The sequence below is a fragment of the Pongo abelii genome, chromosome 5, assembly GCF_028885655.2.
Source record: "Pongo abelii isolate AG06213 chromosome 5, NHGRI_mPonAbe1-v2.0_pri, whole genome shotgun sequence".
Taxonomy (NCBI): Eukaryota; Metazoa; Chordata; class Mammalia; order Primates; family Hominidae; genus Pongo; species Pongo abelii.
This window is the reverse complement of record NC_071990.2, coordinates 97,508,024-97,515,527: the sequence shown is the minus strand read 5'-3', so window position 1 is coordinate 97,515,527 and position 7,504 is coordinate 97,508,024. Positions and strand designations below refer to the sequence as shown.

The following is a 7,504-nucleotide window of genomic DNA, read 5'->3' as shown; positions in this document are numbered from 1 at the left end:
GAGACCCTCTGCTGAGCCAGTTGTGTGCTGCACAGTCTCTGTCACCCCTTGGCTTATCTAGATGTACTCTCCACTAAACTTTTAGAGCTGAGAGGACTCCCTTGCTTTTTGACTACCTGATGGTTCAGCTAAAGGAGGCATCAGGGGTATCAGGATCATTATTCTACTGGTTCTTTCCCTGCTGAGCCATGGTTTTGTGTGCCTGCTATCCTCTACCTAGGACCAGTTTCTGTAGGGTAATCCATTCTCTAGCTATAGCTCTGCTTGGCTGCACCAACAGTTTCCTTTCTTGCCTCTTCAGGCTTAGAGGAGGTAATAGCTTTCTAATCTTGATGATTCTGGTGTCTTGTCCCATCCCTTGTTTGTTGGTTTCCCTTAACCCTCTTCGTGCTGCTGTAAATGGTGTCTTCATTAAATCCTTCAATGCTCCCATTTTCTGTGCACCATCTGCTTCCTGTGAAGAGTCCTGTGGGTGCATGTGAAAAGGGGGTTTCCCAGGGAGAGGATGTGGTGGGGGGTGGTGTGTGTGAGGGATTCTGGAGAGGTAGCTGATAACCAAGAAGGACAATAGTATTTCTATTTCATGAACTCTCATGGCTAACCTGGTGAATGTCAGTTAGGTATCAGTTCTGGATAGGATAAAAACTATGTACTTATCAGTGTAGAAGTTTATACAGAAGAAGAAGGGATTTTTTTTGGTCCCCCCAAATGCACAAAGGGTCAGGATGGTATATATTTCAGAATATAGGAAGTAAAGTCCAGAACTAAAAATGGTACAAACAAAGGAATGGCTTACACATCTGAATACAGAACTGGAATCTCAGCTCTTATTTCTATCCAATAACTAGTTGGACCAATAACTAGATGTGTAGCTTTCAGACAAAAGATTGTAGGTTCTTTTTCTATAGGAATTAAATAGTGAATACTTGAAATTAAGGGAAAATTTAGTAATATTGATTGAAGAGCTGCACTCAAGGATGGTTGATCTCTATTCCTTTGTTCCCATCCGGCCTTTGTTGCACATATTCCAATCAGGAGACTGGAGAACTCTTCTGGAAAATAGAATGGCTTCAGGGAAAAGTTCTTCGCATACTGATGTTTAGAAATCGCCAGTGAAAATGTGGTTCCCACAGGGTCAATCCATAGTGAAACATGTGAATTGACATACTTCATCCGTATTAGAAAGCTGCCTGTTAGCTTTTTAAGCTTTCGTTTTTAATATGTACTCAAACCAAAGATCTCTTGGCATAAAAGTAAAGCTAAAGACAAACAAATAAAATAAACATACAGAGAAAGTGCCCACAGCAAAAAAATGCATAAATCAGAATTGACCTCTCCCAAATAAAAATTTTGCAGCTCCAACTAAAACTTTAAGGCTTGTGAGAACATGTTGTAACTATTTAAAAGTCCCAGACAACAACTTTAAAAATTAACATACAGGTAAGTTAAAAAATCAGGTGGCTAGAATTATAAAAAAGAAGGTTTGGAACATAAAGTCAAGAAAATTTCTCAAAATACAATAAAAACAGAGGTGGAGGCCAGGCATGGTGGCTCACACCTGTAATCCTAGCTCTTTGGGAGGCTATGGCGGGCGGATCACCTGAGGTCAGGAGTTTGAGACAAGCCTGGCCAACATGACGAAACCCCATCTCTACTTAAAAAAAAAAAAAAAGTAATTGGGTGTGGTGGTGCACACCTGCAGTCCCAGCTACTCAGGAGGCTGAGGCACGAGAATCATGGAGGTGGAGGTGGAGGTTGCAGTGAGCCGAGATCACACCACTGTACTCCAGCCTGGGTGAAAGAGTGAGACTCTGTCTCAATTAAAAAACAACAAACAAACAAAAAACAGAGGTAGAAGGCTGGGCGCTGTGGCTCACACTTGTAATCTCAGCACTTTGGGAGGCCGAGGCAGGCGGATCATGAGGTCAAGAGATCAAGACCATTCTGGCTAACATGGTGAAACCCTGACTCTACTAAAAATACAAAAAATTATCCAGGCATGGTGGCATGTGCCTGTAGTCCCAGCTACTTGGGAGGCTGAGGTAGGAGAATCACTCGAACTTGGGAGGCAGAGGTTGCAGTGAACTGAGATCATGCCACTGCATGCCAGCCTGGCAACAGAGCGAGACTGTGTCTCAAAAAAGGAAAAATGAATAAATAGAGGTGGAAAATATTAGAAAAAAGAAGATACTTAGAAGATACATATAGGAAGTTCCACATCTGACTAAGCTCCAAAAAGAAAGAAAAAATAATGAAAATGGAAGAAAGGAAATGATAAAAATGAAATACAGTAAAATATCTTAGAATTGAAGTATATTAATATCCAGATGTAGAAGCCTTACCAAGTTGCCAGTGCCAAGAATGGAAACGACCCACACGAGGACACTTCATAGTGAAACTGCAGAGCACAGACATAAAGAAAATTTCAGAACACAGATATAAATACCTTCTGAGTGTTAGAAAAAAAAGACACATGTAAAGGACTAGGAATCAGAATAGCACCAGACATCTCAAAGAAAGTCTAGGAGCAATGAGAGAGTAGAAGATAGTTTTCAAAATTCTGAGGAAAAGCTCACTCCTATCTATCTATCTATCTATCTATCTATCTATCTATCTATCTATCTATCTATGCCTCCATCCATCCCTCTCTCTATATATTAATCCATCCATCAATCCATTTCATTATGTCTGTCTATCTGTCTATCTATCTATCTATCTATCTATCTATCTATCTATCTATCTATCATCTATCCATCCTGCCATCCTCTGTCTGTCTGTCTATTGGTCTATCATCTATCATCTATCTATCTTTATGTATCTTACTGAGAACTTGATACTTAACAATGAAAAGAACAGATGAAGACCTCCTCATGGAACCTTTGTTAAGCGATTAATGGAGGATGTGTTCCAGCAAAATGCGGGAATAAATCAAGTAAGAGGAAAGCATAAGCTTTGCACAGTGGGAGTATGGTAGCCAGTGAGGTTTATTCCAGGTGTGATTATTGCTAATTGATAACGTTTCCCAATATCCCACCATGACAACTTGAAACATAGTCGGTATTGGCAATTTTTGACAGTCTCTAGTGACCAAGATTTAAAAAAAGAAAAAGAAAGAGGCAAACATAGAATCTAGGGAACCATGTCTCTAACAAAGGAGAGTAGCAAAAGAAGTGCCTGGCTGAAAACCATTCAGAAGGCCTAGAGAGCAACCATCCTTGTTCAGAGCAGGAGAATGAAGGCCCCCATGATGCAGAGCTCCATCCAGAAAAAAAGTAGACCCAATGGAATGGATGAAATTGTCGGTGGTAACTTAGAGATGAAGGAAAGTATTAACAACATTTAAATGAAAATTACGCAAGCAAAAAAATAATTTTTTAAAAGGTGACACAATAATGAACAAAAAGCTCTATAAAAAATAATGTATTGATCCTCTTCCTAAGCTGGTGCTCAGCAAGGAAAAGGCCATATTCAGTTCCAGCGCCAAGATTGTGAAGCCCAATGACGAGAAGCCGGACGAGTTCAAGTCCGGCATTTCCCAGGCTCTTCTGGAGCTGGAGATGATCTCAGACCTCAATGCTCAGCTAAGGGAGCTGAATATTACGGCAGCCAAGGAAACTGAAGTTGGTAGTGGTCGGAAAGCTATCATAATCTTTGTTCCCGCTCCTAAACTGAAATCTTTCCAGAAAATCCAAGTCCAGCTAGTAGCGAATTGGAGAAAAAGTTCAGTGGGAAGCATGTTGTCTTTATCACTCAGAGGAGAATTCTGCCTAAGCCAACTTGAAAAAGCTGTACGAAAAATAAGCAAAAGCATCCCAGGAGCCGTGCCCTGACAGCTGTGCAAGACGCAATCCTTGAGGACTTGGTCTTCCCAAGCGAAATTGTGGGCAAGAGAATCTGCATGAAACTGGATGGTGGCCTGCTCGTAAAGGTTCATTTGTACAAAGCACAACAGAACAATGTGGAACACGAAGTTAAAATATTTTCTGGTGTCTATAAGAAGCTCACAGGCAAGGATGTTAATTTTGAACTCCCAGAGTTTCGATTGTAAACAAAAATGACTAAATAAAATATTTCCACAGTAAGAAAAAAAGAAAATAATAATAATGTTGTGATAACTTTTTATTTGCAGCAAGTTACATTTTCTGAATCAGATTATATGGATTCAACTAAAAGTAGCTTTTAACTATATTTAAGAAATAAGAGAGAGGAGGTGAGAGTATAGAAGTTAAATGCACGTGTGTCATATATGGAAATTTAAAGATAAAGTCTGAAGTATTGATAAATCTAGATAGAGAAGTATATACCTATGTAGCAGAGACTTCTAGAGGTCACCCAGAAGCTGTCTCCCCTTGTCCAACAGGAGGATTTGGCACATGGCTGGCCAGTGCAAGCAATACTTCTCCACCCTCCAGGCTGAGATGAAGTTTTGGCTCATGAGTTGTATATACACGTTTCAAGTGACAGCACTTGAAATCCTTCAAGGAACAGCATGTCCATGTGCCCTTTGCCTTTTTGTCTTTATTTTCCCTATCTTGATTTCTAAAACACAGATTCTACCTCAGACCATGAGGACAGAGGCCACATTCTAGTGGCAGTGGAATGTGAACTGGGAGAAGTCTGGCTCTTTATACTGCGAGTCTTTTATGTAAGAGAAAAACTCAAAAACAAAAACCCTGTTTCTCTTATTTGAGGCATGGCTTTGAGCCTGTCAGAGCCAAACCTAAACTCTTTTAGCATAGTATGAGAAATATGAAGGGAACATCAGGAACCAACTGAAATGATAAAAAATGGTTGTCTCTGGAGAGTATATTTGACACTAAAGAGGGACAAAGGAAGGAGCTACTGTTTTTTCCATTATAAATTTCAGTAATAATAAGCCGAATATGAAATTGCTATTTAGTAGACTGAAATTGGTTAAATATCAGTGATTTACTATGCTTCAATCTAATATGTATATTTTAAACCAGGTGCATGTATTGGTATGATTAAAACATCTTTGAATACAAAAGAAAGAAAGAGGAGACTGGGTAAGCAGACAGGAATCTAATCTTGAAAGACCTACTATGTCATAGAGAGGGTCTGTGGTTTAACGTGATCAGATTGGTGTTTTGAAGATGATTCCCAAAGTAAAATGGAGAATATACTTTATAGTATAGCTCCATTATATAGTAGCTATAGTAAATAATTTTAAAAGAAGCCTTTATAAAGCAATCAAGGCAACAAATAATGAAAACTAAACTAAGGCTGTTGCAGAGAGGATGAGGTTAAGAAATATGTTACCAATTAGAGAAAGAGGGCAGGAGATGGAAGAGATCCAGTCTGGCAAAGTGGTTAAGAATCTGAATCTGAAGTCCCTTGGACTGTCTGTTACCCTGTGTGTGGCTTTGGCAAGGTTCTGTAATCATGCTGTGCTTCCCCTTCTCATTTGTAGAATGGGAATAACAATTGTACCTCCTTTTTAGACTTGTGGTGAACATTACATGCAAGAGCACATACGAAAATCATACAGAAGTGGTGAGAGTGCACATTCTTGTCTTTTTCTGCTTCTCAGGGGGAATGCTTCCAGCTTTTCTCATTCAGTATGATGTTGGCTGTGGGCTTGTCATAGATGATTCTTGAGTATACATGGACACAAAGATGAGAACAAGAGACACCGGGGGACTATTAGAGGAGGGAGGGCAGCATGGAGGCAAGGGTTGAAAAACTAACTGCCATGTACTATATTCACTACCTCGGTAATGGGATTATTCATACAACAAACCCCAGTGGCACGCAATTTACCATGTAACAAACCTGCACATGTACCCCCCAAACCTAAAACAGAAGTCGGAAAAAAAGGAAAAGTAACAAACTGCCTGGTGCAGAATAAATACTGAATAAATGCGAGCTACTATTATTACTATAGGTTGCTTCATCCATTGGAGGAAGCTCAGGAGAAGGCACAGCCTGGGCAGTAGGAAGACACTAAACTGTATTCTGGAATGTGGCATTTGAGGTACTGGCTAGATCTAAGAGGATCTGTCTGATAAAGAAGATTGACAGGACAGAAGTTGTGCTACAGATAGGATTCATTGGGACTCAGGTAGAACTTGAAGCTATGGGAATGAATTCGTTCTACATCTAAGAGGAGTATGTAGAGTGAGGAGAGAGAGGAAAAAAAATACAAATACCAATATTTAAGGAAAAGGGAGGCTTCCAAGGAAATCAAGAATAACAAACCAGAGATTTGGGAGAAGGGCAAATGGGGAACATTGGGAAATAACAATTTCCAGGAGTGTTTTGGCATGCCCAAACTGGAACGGGATGTAGACAGGTCCCTTGGCTTTAGCAACTAAGTGGGTGATCACCATGTCGGTGGTCCGAGGAGCTCAGGAGTCAGAGGGCAGAAAGCAGAGGTGCTGCCAAACATGATGAAAGCAAACTGAGCCACTGGGAGCAGACTATTCTTTCTAGAAGCTTGTCTGGGAATGAGAAAACTGGAAGAGATTTGACAGTGTTTGCACATGTAAATAAATAAGACTTCAGAGAGGAAGGAAAAAAACATAAAATAAATAGCACACATGAGAAAGCAGGGACCCTGAGATCTGTTCTTTTTTGATTTTCCATTATGCCTTCTCGGATAAGTAGAATGTGTGACAACAAAAAGACGAATTATTATTCTTGGCACTTAATTATGTAAGATCTGTTTCAAAGCCTCATGGGAGAGTGTTTTGTCCTGTTATATATTCTTTTTCAGTATGCTTTCCTAAAAAGTAATAACAACATGTGCAAAGAAAGAGAGAAATCAATCTGAAATGACATCACATGTCTAGAGATTATTTTCTATGCCCAAACAGAAATAGCTCTTTTTGATAGCTTTTCCTATTAACATGCCACTTTTAGGAAAAATAGGAAAGTGCTGCGCTTCACAGTCAGAAAACTGCTTTCTATTTTGACTCCTTCAAAAAGGTAATGAGTAATTTCATCTGTCTACAAAACTAGATGTGCGTGTATGTGTATGTTTAAAAAGTCCCGGAGGTCAAAATAAGTCTTTATATAATCAGAAATTTTGTGACCTTTCAATAGAAAACAATCACAAATAATGGAATAAAATGAGTTTTTTGATCTCAGGATGTGACAAAAGGCATTTCTTATAGCAAGAAGTAAAGGCAGACAGCCACTGGAAGGTGGCTGCTGTGCTGTGGTCTCTGTTCCTGCAGGCTTGTTTAGTAGCCACTATAAATAGAAACAGTGCGGGCATAGGAGAACAGATGCACTTTTGTACATCAGCATCAGACTGCTCCTAGGAATTGAATGGCCAATGTAGCTGAGCATAAGAACTGAATAATTATTCTTAAATGATTTTCAATGCATATACTGCTCGACATGTAAGGGAATGGTTGTTTACATGTATCACTTTGAGAGAACTGAAGAAAAGCTCAATAAGAAATTTGCCGCAACAGGGATCGAACTGGAGGTCATTATGTTAAGTAAAATAAGCCAAGCTCAGTTTATCTGCATGTTC

General features: G+C 39.5%; 1 non-coding gene and 1 pseudogene across 1 annotated transcript; both read left to right on the top strand.

Annotated features, from left to right (window-relative positions):
* Nucleotides 1-2,893: 2,893 nt before the first annotated feature.
* LOC100457077 (small ribosomal subunit protein eS7-like) lies at nt 2,894-4,048 on the top strand (annotated as a pseudogene).
* Nucleotides 2,949-3,087, top strand: LOC112133943 (U4 spliceosomal RNA). The gene has a single exon (XR_002915543.1). It is a non-coding gene; the product is annotated as a U4 spliceosomal RNA (small nuclear RNA).
* Nucleotides 4,049-7,504: the final 3,456 nt, after the last annotated feature.